Consider the following 18,175-nt stretch of genomic DNA (forward strand, 5'->3'; position numbering starts at 1 on the left):
AGCAAAAAAATATACATGATCAAATACAGATCTTAGAATCAACTATTAAAGACTACCAGAACCCACTGGATTCTCCAATTACATTGAATGAGTTACAGGACAAAATAAAAACCCTCCAACCCAAAAAGGCCTGTGGTGTTGATGAATGAAATGATCAAATATACAGACAACAAATTCCAATTGGCTATACTAAAACTCTTTAACATCATACTTAGCTCTGGCATCTTCCCCAATATTTGGAACCAAGGACTGATCAGCCCAATCCACAAAAGTGGAGACAAATTTGACCCCAATAACTACCGTGGAATATGCGTCAACAGTAACCTTGGGACAATGCTCTGCATTATCATTAACAGCAGACTCGTACATTTCCTCAATGAAAACAATGTACTGAGCAAATGTCAAATTGGCTTTTTACCAAATTACCGTACAACAGACCATGTATTCACCCTGCACACCCTAATGGACAACCAAACAAACCAAAACAAAGGCAAAGTCTTCTCATGCTTTGTTGATTTCAAAAAAGCATTCGACTCAATTTGGCATGAGGGTCTGCTATACAAACTGATGGAAAGTGGTGTTGGGGGTAAAACATACGACATTATAAAATCTATGTACACAAACAACAAGTGTGCGGTTAAAATTGGCAAAAAACACACATTTCTTCCCACAGGGTCGTGGGGTGAGACAGGGATGCAGCTTAAGCCCCACCCTCTTCAACATATATATCAACGAATTGGCGCGGGCACTAGAAATGTCTTCAGCACCCGGCCTCACCCTACTAGAATCCGAAGTCAAATGTCTACTGTTTGCTGAGATCTGGTGCTTCTGTCACCAACCAAGGAGGGCCTACAGCAGCACCTAGATCTTATGCACAGATTCTGTCAGACCTGGGCCCTAACAGTAAATCTCAGTAAGACCAAAATAATGGTGTTCCAAAAAAGGTCCAGTCACCAGGACCACAAATACAAATTCCATCTAGACACTGTTGCCCTAGAGCACACAAAAAAACTATACATACTGTACCTTGGCCTAAACATCAGCGCCACAGCTAACTTCCACAAAGCTGTGAACGATCTGAGAGACAAGGCAAGAAGGGCATTCTATGCCATCAAAAGGAACATAAATTTCAACATACCAATTAGGATTTGGCTAAAAATACTTGAATCAGTCATAGAGCCCATTCCCCTTTATGGTTGTGAGGTCTGGGGTCCGCTCACCAACCAAGACTTCACAAAATGGGACAAACACCAAATTGAGACTCTGCACGCAGAATTCTGCAAAAATATCCTCAGTGTACAACGTAGAACACCAAATAATGCACGCAGAGCAGAATTAGGCCGATACCCACTAATTATCAAAATCCAGAAAAGAGCCGTTAAATTCTATAACCACTTAAAAGGAAGCAATTCCCAAACCTTCCACAACAAAGCCATCACCTACAGAGAGATGAACCTGGAGAAGAGTCCCCTAAGCAAGCTGGTCCTGGGGCTCTGTTCACAAACACAAACACACCCTACAGAGCCCCAGGACAGCAGCACAATTAGACCCAACCAAATCATGAGAAAACAAAAAGATAATTACTTGACACATTGGAAAGAATTAACAAAAAAACTGAGCAAACTAGAATGCTATTTGGCCCTACACAGAGAGTACACAGCGGCAGAATACCTGACCACTGTGACTGACCCAAAATTAAGGAAAGCTTTGACTATGTACAGACTCAGTGAGCATAGCCTTGCTATTGAGAAAGGCCGCCGTAGGCAGACATGGCTCTCAAGAGAAGACAGGCTATGTGCTCACTGCCCACAAAATGAGGTGGAAACTGAGCTGCACTTCCTAACCTCCTGCCCAATGTATGACCATATTAGAGAGACATATTTCCCTCAGATTACACAGATCCACAAAGAATTCGAAAACAAATCCAATTTTGATAAACTCCCATATCTACTGGGTGAAATTCCACAGTGTGCCATCACAGCAGCAAGATTTGTGACCTGTTGCCACGAGAAAAGGGCAACCAGTGAAGAACACACACCATTGTAAATACAACCCATATTTATGCTTATTTATTTTATCTTGTGTCCTTTACCATTTGTACATTGTTAAAACAGTGTATATATATATAATATGACATTTGTAATGTCTTTCTTGTTTTGAAACTTCTGTATGTGTAATGTTTACTGTTAATTTGTATTGTTTATTTCACTTTATATACTCACTTTATATATTATCTACCTCTCTTGCTTTGGCAATGTTAACACATGCTTCCCGTGCCAATAAAGCCGTTGAATTGAATTGAATTGAATTGAGAGAGAGAGAGAGAGACAGAGTGTGTGAGTGAGAGAGAGACACAGAGACAGAGAGACAGAGACAGAGAGAGACACAGAGACAGAGAAAGACAGAGACAGAGAGAGAGAGAGAGAGAAACAGAGAGAGACAGAGTGTGTGAGTGAGAGAGAGACAGAGACAGAGAGAGAGAGGCAGAGAGAGACAGAGAGAGAGACAGAGAGACAGAGAGAGAGACAGAGAGAGACAGAGAGAGAGAGAGACAGAGACAGAGAGAGACAGAGAGAGAGAGACAGAGACAGAGACAGAGAGAGAGAGAGAGACAGAGAGAGAGACAGAGAGATAGACAGAGAGACAGAGAGAGAGAGAGAGACAGAGACAGAGAGAGACAGAGAGAGAGAGAGAGACAGAGACAGAGAGAGACAGAGACAGAGAGATAGACATAGAGAGACAGAGAGAGACAGAGTGTGTGAGTGAGTGAGTGAGTGAGTGAGTGAGTGAGTGAGTGAGTGAGTGAGTGGGAGGTAGAGGAACAGTTAAAGACTTTCATACAGTATTTCTTCATAAGGCTCATCTCAGAAGACAGTTAATCAGGCAGTATGTGTAGTTGGCCAGAAGACAGAAGGACCTTAGTCATGTCCCAAATGACACCCCATTCCCTGTATAGTGCACTACTTTTTGGCCCTGGTTACAATTAGTGCACTTAATAGGCAATAAGGGTGCCATTTGGCAGTCCTCATCATTGTCAAATCCCACTGCTCCAACCCACACAATGTGACATTTAAAACGTCTCTACGACACAACACAAACAAGCAATCCATGACAACAGAAAACGAACATGCACTGCTACAAATGTAGGCCAGCACAAATGTATTTGCATATACAATAACATAACACCAGGAACATATAAGTTGACATTGACAGAGGAAGACCGGTTACAGTACTACTTTACATTGGAAACATGGTGCTTTATTTAGCCAGATAAAAACAAGTTCAGAAGGTCTTTGTGCAAGTCTCAACCTATCTTTGCTGTCACTACAAAGCCGAGCTCCATCAGAAAAGGAAGAGACGGAGGAGGACGATGAGAGGAGGAGAGAGACGGAGTGGCACTGTCTCTAATTAGCTATGCAAATCCCTCTGCTGGTGGATTGAGTTTTAGAAACGAAATTGGTGCTTTGGGTCTTCTGTGCCTTTCTTAATCTCCCCGCAAATGTGGCTGGTTATAAATGGGGGTTTGACATTTTTTAACAGTGGGTTGGAGAGGTTTCCTATTACAGCCTTGTCCTTCCAACTGACTGACTGAGCCCCTAGTGAACATTTATCCCCATGCCAACCACCCTCTACCCCTCCCCCACATCCACTACCCCAACACTGGGGCTGGCTGGCTGTCTGTCAGGGAGGGGAGAGTTCATCACTTCTCTGCCCATTACAGCTCAATGTACCCCTGGGTGTCCTAGTACCATAGCAGCCTAGCTGTCAGGGTGGAAACTTAGCCACTCCTCGGGAAGAGGCGCAAGACAAAGCCAAATCATAGTGCAGAGCAGACCACTAACAGCCATCTGTTACATAAATCTGAATTTACTCCAATCAAAAGCGCTGTTATGTACTCAAAGTACTATCCTAGGGCATCTCATTTCAGGGGCCATACGGTTGCCTATTGCCAGAAACCAAAACCACAAACATTGTATCTGAAATCTCAGTAGTGCTGATGGTGGTGGTGATGGTAGTGGTGATGGTAGTGGTGATGGTAGTGGTGATGGTGGTGGTGATGGTAGTGGTGATGGTGGTGGTGATGGTAGTGGTGGTGGTAGTGGTGATGGTAGTGGTGGTGGTGTGTTTTTAAGGCCCATCAACCCTATACATGCTTTTATACATTAATTAACACAACCCCATTTGTCCCTCAACCCCTTATGTTTCAGCTGTGCTGACAGTCTCCCGAAACAACCCTTGCATTGTAATAAATAAGCCCAAATCCCTCTGTGTCTCAATGAGCACGTTGTTGCCCTTGCCCTCTCATAAACATAGGGGTGTAATTGGGCCGGTGCGTGTCCTAACGCCGCAGATCAAAGGTTAACAAAGCAGGTACTCATTTAGGATGTCAGGGATTAGCTGGCTCTGAACCCACAAAGCTGGCATGTAATATGCTGCATATTGATCAAAGATTTTGTTTGAGTCCCAAATGGCACCTTATCCCCTTCATGGTGCACTACTACTGACCAGAGCTTTGGTCAAAAGTAGTGCAATATATAGGGAACAGGAGGCCGTTTGTGATGTTCCCTTGACTAATATTGGAGTCCTTACTTTTAACAGATGGGAGGAGTGGACCAGCTTACCTTGGTTCCAGTATGGCAGAGAAAGGAGAGGAGAAGAGGGGAAGAGGAGAAGAGGGGAAGAGGAGAAGGAGAGAGGAGGAGAAGAGGAGAAGGAGAGGAGAGGAGAAGAGGAGAGTAGAGAACCCAACAGAAGACCGTAGGCAGATAGGCAGTGATGAGTGGGAGCTGTACGTGACACGAAGCAGCAGTCTTCATGGAAAGCTTTCACGTTTGTTTAGGGAGAGCTGACATGTGTAGAGGGCAGCCATATCACTACACTTTGAGCTGGACCGGCTGTGTGCTGTTGTACTATATCCCTGTTTTCAATAGGGCTCGATAAGTGTTGAAAGTGGTTCAGAAAAGCAATAAAAGATTTGGACAGAGATCACAATGGAAACTTCTCCTAAATCACTGTGGTGCCCTTACAGCACACACATAAATACAGTGTATACATTGTCATTAGCTCACATACACATGCATTTACGGAACACAGCCACACTTAAAAGCCTTTTAATGGACATTGAGGGCTTCAGAATGACAGAGTTTACTCCACAATGCACTGGGGTCATTCAGGGTTGCACATCTGACACCACACCCTCCTCCATTAGTCCCTGTTATCCCAGTCCCCTTTAATGAGCTGGGTTTGGTTTGCCTATAGCAGCAGTCGGGCAGTCACGTGCGTTTAATGTGAAGCTGCCTGGGTCATGTAGCCTGGTTAAACCACACTGAATGTTATGTTCACCACAGAGTACAGCATTCAGTCTGGTTTAACCAGGTTATGGGTCACAACCAACCAGCAACAGTGATGGAGCAGTGTGTATCCATGCAACCGTTGCTGTCTACCAATATTGTTGGTAAAATTACCTCTCATTAGACATTTCATATCATGTCTCGTCTTCTGCAGAAGTTTCGTCACAGATTTGTTTTGATTGACCTTATATTGCAATACTTATTAAAGACTTACACGTTGAGATTATGTGTACGATATGTTGCCAAGTATGACAGGAAGTGTGTTTTGTTTTCCTTTTTGGTCTAATGCTACTACTGTTATAGGCCGGTAGTCACAGCTATTCACAGTAACACACAACATCCCTGTAAAAAGATGGTGCTAATTGTCTAAACTGAATCTTCTAAAGATAGGACTGTACTCTCTTCGTGGATCAAAGGCCTCTATGCCATGAGGGTCACCTCCTGAATGTGTTATATTATAGCTGCTGACACACCCAGAGACAGAACAGTACATTCATTACAGGAAAGGTGACAGCTGTGTATGGGGATGTGTGGACTGGGTGCCTGGCTTGGGTGTGGTGTCTGTCTGAAGCGTTAGGCAGGGATTCATCCTGTCTAGTCAAGGCTTATCAGGGGACTGACTGTCACCTACCAATGAGATATGGCAACTACACATTTACAAATCAGGAAGAGTTTCTGTTACTGTTACAGACACGAAGGAGGAGCAGCATCATGGGCGATTTCAAGTATACGTCTAACCAATGATTTTCTATTTTTGTATAGGCAGGTGAGCTTACAGTACTTTAGTTATGACACTACAGCTGTGTAATGTTTGTATTAGCCAAAGCTGTCTGACACCATGGCGCTGTGAAATGCCATGCTGAAGGACTTTGTTTCAAAAACAATGGCTCACATAACATCTCTCCAGTCGACATTCAGTCAAGTCTGAGTCCAAGCTTATCTCCATCACTATGAAGTCAGGACATAACACTATACAGCCAAGTGAACATGTCTGTGACCCAAATGGCACCCCTATTCCCCATACAGTGCACTCCTTTTGACCAGAGACCTATGGGGAATAGGGTGCCATTTGAAACACTACCCATGACACCAACAGGCCAACAGGCTAATCTCTCTAATGTAGAGAATGCAGCAGAGCAGAGAGACAGCAGAGAGACAGTGAGCCACAGGTTCAAGTCAGGGGGATCTTTACTCCTCTTTATTTCTGAATACGCCAGGATCATGAGCTGCTTGTGCTAAGGCTGTCCTAAATCTTATACGTTGTCCCAAATGGCACCCTATTCCCTATATAGTGCACTATTAATGACCAGAGCCCAATAGGATGCCATTTGGGACTCATGCAATGAGTAAAACGGAGACTAGTCTATCAGAAATTATTTCTATTTCCTCTGATGCTCAGTCTGTGACGTGGGGACTACATTCTTTCCGAAGGTACAGGGGACCCAGACAAACATACTACTAATAATCATTCAAATCCTGGTTGATTCAATGGCTCTGGAGAGCTCAAATAGAGATAACTGACTGTCAGTGTTGTTGGTGAGGTATTGCTGTTCTGTCTGGCATTGCAAGTTGAATGGTCTGGGTTGGGTTTGTGTGTGTATGGATCTGATGTTTTTCCAGCACCACCAGAGCGTTGAACTTGTGACCGGAAGGTTGCAAGATCGAATCCCCGAGCTGACAAGGTAAAGATCTATTGTTCTGCTCCTGAACAAGGCAGTTGTTCCTAGGCTGTCATTGAAAATAAGAATTTGTTCTTAACTGGCTTGACTAGTTAAATAAAAAAAATAAGACTTAATCCTTGTCTGGCTGCCTCCAACCCAGTGACAGTAGCCATTACATTTGATTGACATCATGGAATGGAAACACAGACATGGGTGGATGATTTACAGGGGTCCACAGTGGAATCTAATGATCACTTGAATTGTATTGTAGAGTCATAATAACTGGTGTGTTACTGATTGAGTTAACCAACACGGAATACAGATGATGAACGTCTACAACACCATAAAGTGGCAGCTACTGTAGTGACATAGGGCTCCATTAACTCAACCATTGGGTGGATAACAACTTCAGTACTTTTAAACATTGCTGTCTCTGGCTCTCTAACCTAAAACTGCATCCCAAATGGCACCCTATGTAGTGCACTACTTTTGACCAAAGCCCTATGAGCTTTGGTCAAAAGTAGTGCACTATGTAGGGAATAGGGTGACATTTGGGACGTAATCTAACACTAGTACCCATACAGTAGGCTATGCCCAGCTGGTGCCACCATTAATCACAGCTAACAAACAGGTCCTCTACCAGTCTGTCTGACGCAGGCTCCCCGCCAAGCAGCCAGGTGTGTCCCAAATGGCACCCTATTCCCTGTGTAGTACATATGGTCCATTGGGCTCTGGTCAAAAATAGTGCAGTATATAGGGAATAGACCTCTGGTTAAAAGTAGTGCAGTATATAGGGAATGGAGTGCCATTTGGGAGACAGTCTATGAAAAGCCTTGTCCAAACAGACTCTGACATCATAAGCTCAAGGATTTCCCAGGTGTTCCGGAGCCAATGACATCACCCTGCCATTCAAGAGCACAATGAGGACTTTGAGAGGTGGCTGGTGGCTGGTGAGAACAGTCAGCAGAACAAGAAAAGAAACATGCAACAAGAAGGCCTCTTTCTAAATAATATGGAAAGTGGAGATGAGAGCCAGAACAGCTTCGCAGCTGAACCCAGTTAACGCCTGTTTGGAAAATATTTAGGAGGGGTTAGGGGGGGGTAAACAGTCTATGGCTGACAGTTTGGAGGGTATGTGTATGTTTGAGTGTGTGAACACTGGAGGGGGCATAGATATTCAAAGAGAAACAATATCATTGTTCTTAAATCCACCATTCTACACACATGTATTATTCCTAGCCTGTTTTTCGAAGCCAAGGTCTTTCTGAAACCTGGGTGTTTGTGAGAGCCCTAGTCTGAGCTAGCTGTCAGCTTTACCTTATTAAAATGTCATTGACTCTTAAACAGCATATTTATACACTGCTAACTGGGGCTGCAATGGCAGGCAGGCAGCAGAGCCTCCACAGCACACAGAGCCACTGTCCCAAATGGCACCCTACTCACTACTTTTGACCAGGACCCATAGGGCTCCTAGGGCTCTGGTCAAAAGTAGTGCACTACATAGGGAATAAGGTGCCCTTTGGAATTCAGCCGAACTCCTTCTCCTTCTCCCTTTCCATGGCAGGCTGAGGCAGTCACAGACTGCCTGTGTCAGGAGGAGATAAGGTTTATTACACAATGTATGCACAGGTCCTCTTTGATTGATGCTTCTCCATTATTATTATGTCCTGGCTGGGTAATATATTCCTGGGTGTCATTAAAGACCTGGTCTACATTAGTTGTGTCATATTGCGGCGGCCGAGGTGCAAGGACCTATCTGAACATCAAAACGAGGTGGCATTGACAGGGTGCTGGGTTGATGGTGGGTGGTGGGGGGGAATGTTCAACTAACACAGTCACAGACAGAACCAATAGGGTTCAGCTCAGGGAAAGTGACATTTTTTTCTCATTAAATGATAGCTTTTCGGTCTCTATGTAAAATAGAGAAGTGCATCCCAAATGGCACCCTATTCCCTTTATAGTGCACTACTTTTGACCAGAGCCCTATGGGGTCTTGGTCAAAGGTAGTGCACTATATATGTGATACGGTGCCATTTGGGATGCAATCTCTCTTCCTCCTGGGTTCCTGGGTAGCAATTAACAACTGCAGAAAAAAAGATTTGTGGGCCACATCTGTAGACTGTAAGGAGTATGGTTACTCCTGCACATGAACTGATGTAGCAAGGTGGTTATCTCCAAAGAGAGAAGCCAATTAAGAGAAGGAACTGTCTTGGTACAAAATTAGTACACTACAGTATATACGGAATAGGGTGCCATATGGGACTCAAAACTAAATAATTCCAGTAATTAGCACTCTCCAAGAGAGAGGAACCCTGTATCACGTCAGAGGACATCTGCATTCCTCATTCTCATTACATGTAGAAGGGAGTTAGAGTTATACCACCTTGGCCAGACTCACATTGTATCACCCTCTTGTCTCGTGGGAGGTAGCACTGATATGAGGTGGTGGGTTATGATTCCATGTTGTATTCCCATTTGCCTCTACTCCTGGCAGCTCATCAGAGAGAGAAGGGATATATTTTTCAGTGAGGAGCTTTATGGTGAGGTGTGTGTGTGGAATGTATAACGTTTGCCATGTCGGGCAGAGAATGGAAAAAGCAGGGCAGGCACACATGAGTGTGGTGTTGTGTGTATGTGCTTGTGTATGTGCATGCATGGGGGTATGTGTGTGTGTGTGTGTGTGTGTGTGTGTGTGTACGGAGGTGGAGGGGACAACAGGGTTGGGGCATAGAGGGGTCCTGGGAAACCTCTACACACCTAACTGCTAGTCCAGATGTGGAGGCTGTTTCTATAGTCAGGAGGCACATCTGTCTAGTGGACTAGGGCCTGAGTAATGCAGTGTGTGTGTCTGTGTGTGTGTACAGTGTGTGTGTGTGTGTTTCCATGTCCTGGTGTCCTCACTTCATGCTCTGCAGGCACAGGGAATACCATCCGTTAATATGTTTAGCAGTCACACCCCGACCCTCTACGATGTCCATCTGACTCTCTGCAAGGTCTCCTGAACAGAAGGAAGGTGGGCAGAATTCCATGGAGTTTAGGTGGGCAGAATTCCAAGGTTTAGAAGGTGGTTAGAATTCCATGGAGTTTAGAAGGTGGTTAGAATTCCATGGAGTTTAGAAGGTGGTTAGAATTCCATGGAGTTTAGAAGGTGGTTAGAATTCCATGGAGTTTAGAAGGTGGTTAGAATTCCATGGAGTTTAGAAGGTGGTTAGAATTCCATGGAGTTTAGAAGGTGGTTAGAATTCCATGGAGTTTAGAAGGTGGGCAGAATTCCATGGAGTTTAGAAAGTGGGCAGAATTCCATGGAGTTTAGAAGGTGGTTAGAATTCCATGGAGTTTAGAAGGTGGGCAGAATTCCATGGAGTTTAGAAGGTGGGCAGAATTCCATGGAGTTTAGAAGGTGGGCAGAATTACATGGAGTTTAGAAGGTGGGCAGAATTACATGGAGTTTAGAAGGTGGGCAGAATTCCATGGAGTTTAGAAGGTAGGCAGAATTCCATGGAGTTTAGAAGGTGGGCAGAATTACATGGAGTTTAGAAGGTGGGCAGAATTCCATGGAGTTTAGAAGGTGGGCAGAATTCCATGGAGTTTAGAAGGTGGGCAGAATTCCATGGAGTTTAGAAGGTGGGCAGAATTACATGGAGTTTAGAAGGTGGGCAGAATTCCATGGAGTTTAGAAGGTGGGCAGAATGTTGAGTTTTTAAGTATCAAGTAAGACTGTCATTATTTACTTTGTATTGTGATTACTTCTCAGCGGAAAAAATGAATACAGACACAAAGAGAAGCAGTAGTCTTACCACTCAAATGAAACCATTCAAATGGCCTCGCTGTTGGATTGAAAGATTGTTTTTTATGGATTCATTTATTAGTGGTTTGGATGCCGGCCATTAATACTTTTTTTTGCATTCTTCAACTTCAAGAAACTGTTCCTTTATGATCAATTCAAAGCCAATAAGGGATTAACATTAAATTAAAACAATCAAATACACACCCACAGCATTTATCTTACATTCAGCACACAAACATAAAGCACCAAAACTAATGCAGTATGATCAGAATTGGAAATTACATTAAAAACAATAAGAACACATTATTAGAAATCAATCTGCCAACCACCACATTTCAATGGAGACAGCCCTGTCTAAATGTTTATGCATTTACCAAACAGTTTCCCCTTGTGGCCTATGAGTCACTAGGAGACCCATCAGCACTGTACTGGGGAATGTACTGTAAATGACAATGCAGTGTCAAGTGGCTTTCATCTCCTGTAATGACACGCAAGTTGAGGCTGGCAGGGTAAATTATGCCTCTTTCTTATCCCAGCCTACTGGAGGTACAGTATCTAGTCTACAGTATAACTCAAACCACTTGTTATATAGTCAGGATTACTGCTTGAGACAGTTGCGCTTGTCGAAATTACCCCTATTGGTGTCTGAGCGGCAATTACAGAGGAGATTTATATACCTGTAAGATGTACACGTACAGTAGAGTGGATGCTATAAAAATGAATTTACACACTTCCTTCTAGCATACAATGTAAGTATTTGCTTAGGGATTTGTCTTTGACGGGTGATAATGTGTTCATTGTTCAAAGCCTGGTTGGAGTGGGACATCTTGGACAGTATCTTGGCCACAGAGACAATCAACAAGACTACAGATATTCTACCCGTTGCAGCCCCATTCAACCTCACAGACATATAGCTGGAATAGTCTGTCACTGCCCTTTGATTATGCACTGTGGCTAACAAGGTATCTTTCACGCTCCGTATGATATTAACAAGTCATTCATTGAAGGCAGAGATTTAATTTGACTTCTGGTGTCTCTAGCAGTACGTAAATAAATGAAGGCTAAGCTTATGTCCAGACCACAGATGATGACCTTAACAAATAGTCTTCATTACATAGTTTCCGAATGACCAGGCCGGATCCTCCGGGGTGTAAATATTGTGAGTGGGATTGAAGAGGCAAGGGGTTTGCGGGCTTCACACTTAAACATGAAAGATGGTGAGGGGAACCGTATCAGCCAGTAAGAGATAGTGAGTTTATTGCCCAATTGACGATGATGAAAAATGACCTCCGGGAACATAATTTCTTTCACATCAGCTTCTAACATATCAACAGCCACATCATTCACTAATGTAATTAAGTAATGGAGTTATAGTTTTTTTCAGTTATACAACCATGCTGTTTGAAAATATTTAGAAACACCTCACGTTATTTCATTAGATATGTGTCTATCCGTTTAAGGTCCTTTAAACCAAAACAATTTTACAAATTTGAATTAGACAGGACTTGGAGGCAAATTCCCTTGTGATATATGGAATGGATGCAACAAGGGAACTCTACAGCAGTCAGCAATTGACTTAAGCCTGACGACACCAGTTGTAACGCTATCCCACCAGACGTCACCCCAGACACACTCAGACACACACACTGCCAATCAACCCTGTTCTCATGACCTCAGTGTGTCCACAGAGACAGAGAGAGCTCAGGTGTTTTCGCAGAGTGGGGTTTCTGTTCCAGCGTTCCAGGTTCTCCCTCAAACTGGAGACCTGCCCTCCTTGAATGAATGACTGACTGAGGAGCTACTGCATTTCACAGGCGACTCCAGAGTGTGAGACAGAGAGATAGGAAAAGGAGAAAAGGTCTGGTAGAAAAAAATAAGTGAGTATAATGTATTTTCATAGACTTTCTACACAGTTCTGACTAACAGAAGTTGGGGAGACATACAAGAAAGCAACAGTATAGGGAAGTAAACTCTTCCCATACACCTCTGACTGACTTCTGATCCTATACGCTCACTTATAGAGCAATAACTGTTTCTTTCCTTTTTCTTATAATGGAAATGGAGATTTTGATTGATTTGATTCAGAATGGACCACTCACCAGAGGTAAGGCAATATCCTCCATGTCCAGCAACAGATCTCTATCCCAGGCAACACGCTGCTCACATTGTTCATTAAGGAGGAAAGAGGGGGAGGATGGGGATGGTGGGTGAGCCTGCAAAGAAAAAGCAGCACCAGACCCCGGTCTCTCCTCTACCCATATATCATACCTGACACGTTCAAGTCCTTCAGCTTGACAGCAGCCGGCCCTTCTCCCTCAGTCTCCCGTCTTTGCTTTCACAGGGAATTATTCTTACTGTGGCACAATAATCACACAGACTGCGAAGTGTGTTTGTCTTGGCGCCTGTCTGGACTCTCAGGTGTCCGTCATCAACAGAGAGGTTGGGATTGACTGGTCTATCACCTCGGTTTAGGCCTACCAGTGAAAGCTACACTTCACCTGAACACCTCAGGCCACTGTTGCAGGTCATAGGAAAACAGTGAAGAGAGAAAATATGTTTATCAAAATGTAATGTTATTGTAATGGGGCTTAATCACAAGATGTCGTCCATGGTGGGTTAGACTTTTGTTCTGGTTGGGAAACACAGCTGTCTTAACACTAATACAACGGCCATACATATTGTATGATATTTCATAAATGACCTTACATACATCACGATCTTCACCCAGCATGAATAGTGTAGCTCTATGTTACCCACCGGACCAGCGATATTCAACACTACTCCTGAGCCACAGTGACGCTATGCAGTCATTTCATTTAGGAAGACAAACACCTGATTCAACAAACTACTGCCTAAATGGGTCCTTTTTGGGCTTCCTTCATTACCTATGAGACAAAACAGCGTGAAAATATGCTAGTTTTCAGTCAGTCCCTAGCCCTTGAAATCCCACAGAAATCCTGTCTCTGTTAAAAACATTCTTAATTCACATTCAGTTTGGCAGCAACTAGATTATTACCCCAACATTATTACCCCAACATTATTACCCCAACATTATTACCCCAGTCTAGCCCGGCTGTCTTCTTTAAATGTATGAGGAGATACTTATCTGCAGGAAATGGCCAATCACACCTCCACATATTGCTTTCTAATGAACCACGAGCGCTGTCCAGCTTCACTATAATGAAGTACTGTAGCATGTGACGCATCATCAGAGAGCGCCATCAAATGAGCGCCATTTAGGCGTCAGGATCCATCTGATATCACTCACCACCACCACACCTCATCACCTCCAGTGTCGCCATGTTCTGTTCTGGCTCTCTCTACCAGATAAAGTAGTGGGGTCAAAATCAAATCAAATGTTATTTGTCATATGCTTCGTAAACAACAGGTGTGGACTAACAGTGAAAAGCTTACTTACGGGTCCTTTTTCAACAATGAGAGAGCTCATGATTAAAACCATATATATATAAAGAAATAGTGACACGAGGAATAAATATGCAGTGAACGTATAACAATGACGAGTAAAGAATAACATGGCAATATAAAGGGAGTACCATGCATTTGATTAGCTATTTAGCAGTCTTAGAGTGGACATTTTTTATTGATGTATTTGTTTAAGTAGGAGTGCAATCTATCTAATGATACAAGAGTCATCTCTGTATCTCTACATCATCTCTGTATCTCTATCTCGACCTAATATGCATCCCAAATGGCACCCTATTCCCTATATAGTACATTACTTTTGACAAGGGGCCAAACGTAGGCGGGTCACCCTGGTTTGTGCATTTCGATCATGAATGTTTTGGGGGCAATGCTATTAGGCTAAGTAATAGGTTGTTATTCTAAGTATTGGCTAGTTGTTTAGAATATTGTAATTCAGCTTCAGTGATATTCTAGGAACTCCCACGTAGAACGTTTTAAGTTCATGTCTTTATGTTTCGCACTTTGCAGAGAGAGACAGTAAAGTCAAAGTCACAGTGACGTTTGGACGTGCATTTGGAGATTGGTTTTGACGATTGTTGTCCTGTTTTGATATATAATATACCATATGTGTTGTTAACCTTCTGCACCTCAAATCAGCCTGTCTTTCAACCGTGTCCTGCTTCCTGGAAATATGGAGGCCCTCCGTGCTGCAAAGACTACCTAAGCCGCACCCTCCTCTCTTTCTCTCTCTCTCTCTCTCTCTTTCTCTCTCTCTCTCTGCATCCTGCTGCCTCTTAGAGGAAGGAATGTGACACACACGCACACACTCCAGACACACTGAGATTTGAATGTTAGATTTGAAAAAGCGTGTTTTTGTAAAAGCAAGAGTGAGTTAGATATTCTCCAGATATTATCCAATCAGAACACTGGGAATAATGAATTAACCTTATTCATCTGACAAAGTTTGCTGGGTACTTTGCTTCATTAAATATTTATTTTGATTCCTCATGGCATTCGTGACACTGTGATACAGGTCATGCAAACACATGTAAATTACACATTCTAGATCTTTATCAATGTCTCCTTAATATTGATGAACTATGGACCTTTAGTATCCATGGGAAGTTGGCTGTGTTTACACAAACAGCCCAATTCTGATGTGTTTTACCACTATTGGTCTTTTTACCAATCACATCAGATCTTACCACATCAGATCTTTCTACATCAGATCTTTCTTAGAGCTAAACTGATTGGTCAAAAGACCAATTAGTGAAATATCAGAAATGGGCTGCTTGTTTAAAACCTCTTAATTAAGGCTCTCTACAGATCGGTGTCCCACCGGACGGTTGAACTAACGTAGGCTAATGCGATTAGCATGAGGTTGTAAGTAACAAGAAAACTTCTCAGGACATAGACATATCTAATATTGGCAGAAAGCTTAAATTCTTGTTAATCTAACTGCACTGTCCAATTTACAGTAGCTATTACAGTGAAAGAATACCATGCTATTGTTTGAGGAGAGTGCATCATTTTGAACTTGAAAATGTATTAATAAACCAATTAGGCACATTTGGGTAGCCTTGACACAACATTTTGAACAGAAATGCAATGGTTCATTGGATCAGTCTAACACTTTGCACATACACTGCTGCCATCTAGTGGCCAAAATCTAAATTGCACCTGGGCTGGAATAATACATTATGGACTTTCTCTTGCATTTCAAAGATGATGGTACAAAAAAATACAAAACAACGGTTGTTATTTTCTTTGTATTATCTTTTACCAGATCTGATGTGTTATATTCTCATACATTCCTTTCACATATTCACAAACTTCAAAGTGTCTCCTTTCAAATGGTATTAAGAATATACATACCCTTTCTTCGGGGCCTGAGCTACAGGCAGTTAGATTTGGGTATGTCCTTTTAGGTGATTTAAAAAAAAAAGGGGTGGATCCCGTTATACAAACACAGCCGTAGTGACACGGAACTCCATCATATCCTTCCAATCTAAAAATGAATGTTCCTGATCAAGTAGCCTCTGTATACTCCCTTGCCTAGTGCCGACCGCCCACACACACACACACACAGCAAACATTAACAAACTTTCAAGATAACTCACTTACAGATTAATAATATTGTTTTTGATGTATTGTTCAAATGTTCACGGATACAAATGTTTGTTTAGACATTAGAGAAATCCACGGCAGAACAACCAACTTCACTTGAGCATTCATCTGATTAAGAGTTGGATTTATTTGTGTTTCTGTGGTTACTTAATAGGAACCCTTCCTCCTCTACAGGCCAGGATGATGATATTAAAAACACCACCTCAATGACTGGCCCACAGCTGTGTATATACAACCAAATACGTTTTCTCCCTGTCTCTACAGAAAAAGCATTGAATTAATCCTACAATATTCAGCTATGCAACACTTCAGGCCTGCCCAAGAGGACACACAGGTAGTATATCACGTCATAAATATGTTGTGTATCAGGAATGATGGATTTCATTATTCCCTGAAGCATATTATTTTAATCCAGACCTGGGTTCCAGTACTATTTGAAATCATTTTGAATACTTTAGCTGGGCTTGACAGTGCTTGTGATGTCCCGTGTGGCTTAGTTGGTAGAGCAAGGTGCTTGCAATGCCGGAGGTGTGTATTCGATTCCCATGGGGGACCAGTACAAAACAAGCTGTATGCACTCACTACTGTAAATCGCCCTGGATTTCAACTCGTATTTTAACTCACGTCTGCTTTAACCACCACTCAGAGGATCTAAAGTAGTTCCTTACTGGGTGCTGAGGAGGGTATGACATCATTGCACACTGGGTGGCATTTAACTCTGTCTTTTATTTAGCTCTTACTTACTCTCTTAATTGAGCTCTTAAGTGGCTGATGCCACTTCAATTCACATAAAAATGTGACGTTTTTAGGGCTTGCTCTGTTTTTTAAAGAGTTGCTCTGTTTCAGCCAGAGAGGGAAAAAAAGGAGCTTGCGGGGAAAGTTTTTTATGTTAATCATAATTCACCCCAGGGAACATATTATAAATCAGAATTCAACTTTGTCCATTTGTAAAAGTTTTTAATGGTAGTATATTCATATAACAATGTGTGTACTGTGTTGGCCTCAGACTAAATTATGCTATGTGTCAATAATATTGTATCACAAGTTCACAACATAACCTCTAATAGTGGGAAACTTCTTCTGACCACGTCCGAATCTCACCCGGGAGTCCCAGCATTTTGATGAAATTAGTATTTCTGTTTTACAGCCTTGAATTTCCAAGTCCAGAAAACTGCAGCAATAACAGTTCCTAAACCTCAGAGCATAAAGCTGTCTGACAATGAAGTGCAGTACTGAGACGCCCAGTCTGCATCTGAAATGGCACCCTATTCACTATATAGTGCACTACTGTTGACCAAGGCCCATTAAGTGCACCACCTTTGACCATGAGCCCTATGGTCCCTTGTCCAAAAGTAGTGCACTATAGGGTGCCATTTTGGACACACCCCTAGTCTCCTTATGTACCCAGACTACTTGACCAATTCAATCATTCGAACCAGGAAATGTTGGAGCAACCAAGGTTTAATTGTTAATACGTAGTACATTTGAGTGGAACATTGTCCAAATCTACAGCGCTAGAAAAAATATTTCAATATAACTTTACAACAACAATCAAGGACAGATTATTCTATGATTTTGGTATTTGTCTTCTCTGTGGACAGTGTTAACTATGCCTCACCGTGCCCTTAGAATTGATTCAGTATGCAAAGTAAAGTGTAATTCTGTTCTGAGGGTAATAAACGGCTTTGTGTTTTGCATTACCTTTAAACTCTGCATCCAAGATTCCAACAAGGCTGCGTCGATGTAACCATAGTACAGTCATTTGGATAAATGGCGAAGATGAAAGTGGGATTTCGTTTTTACATGCCTTCTAGACTGTTTGCACA

Source organism: Oncorhynchus mykiss, chromosome 20 (assembly GCF_013265735.2).
Source record: "Oncorhynchus mykiss isolate Arlee chromosome 20, USDA_OmykA_1.1, whole genome shotgun sequence".
Taxonomy (NCBI): domain Eukaryota; kingdom Metazoa; phylum Chordata; class Actinopteri; order Salmoniformes; family Salmonidae; genus Oncorhynchus; species Oncorhynchus mykiss.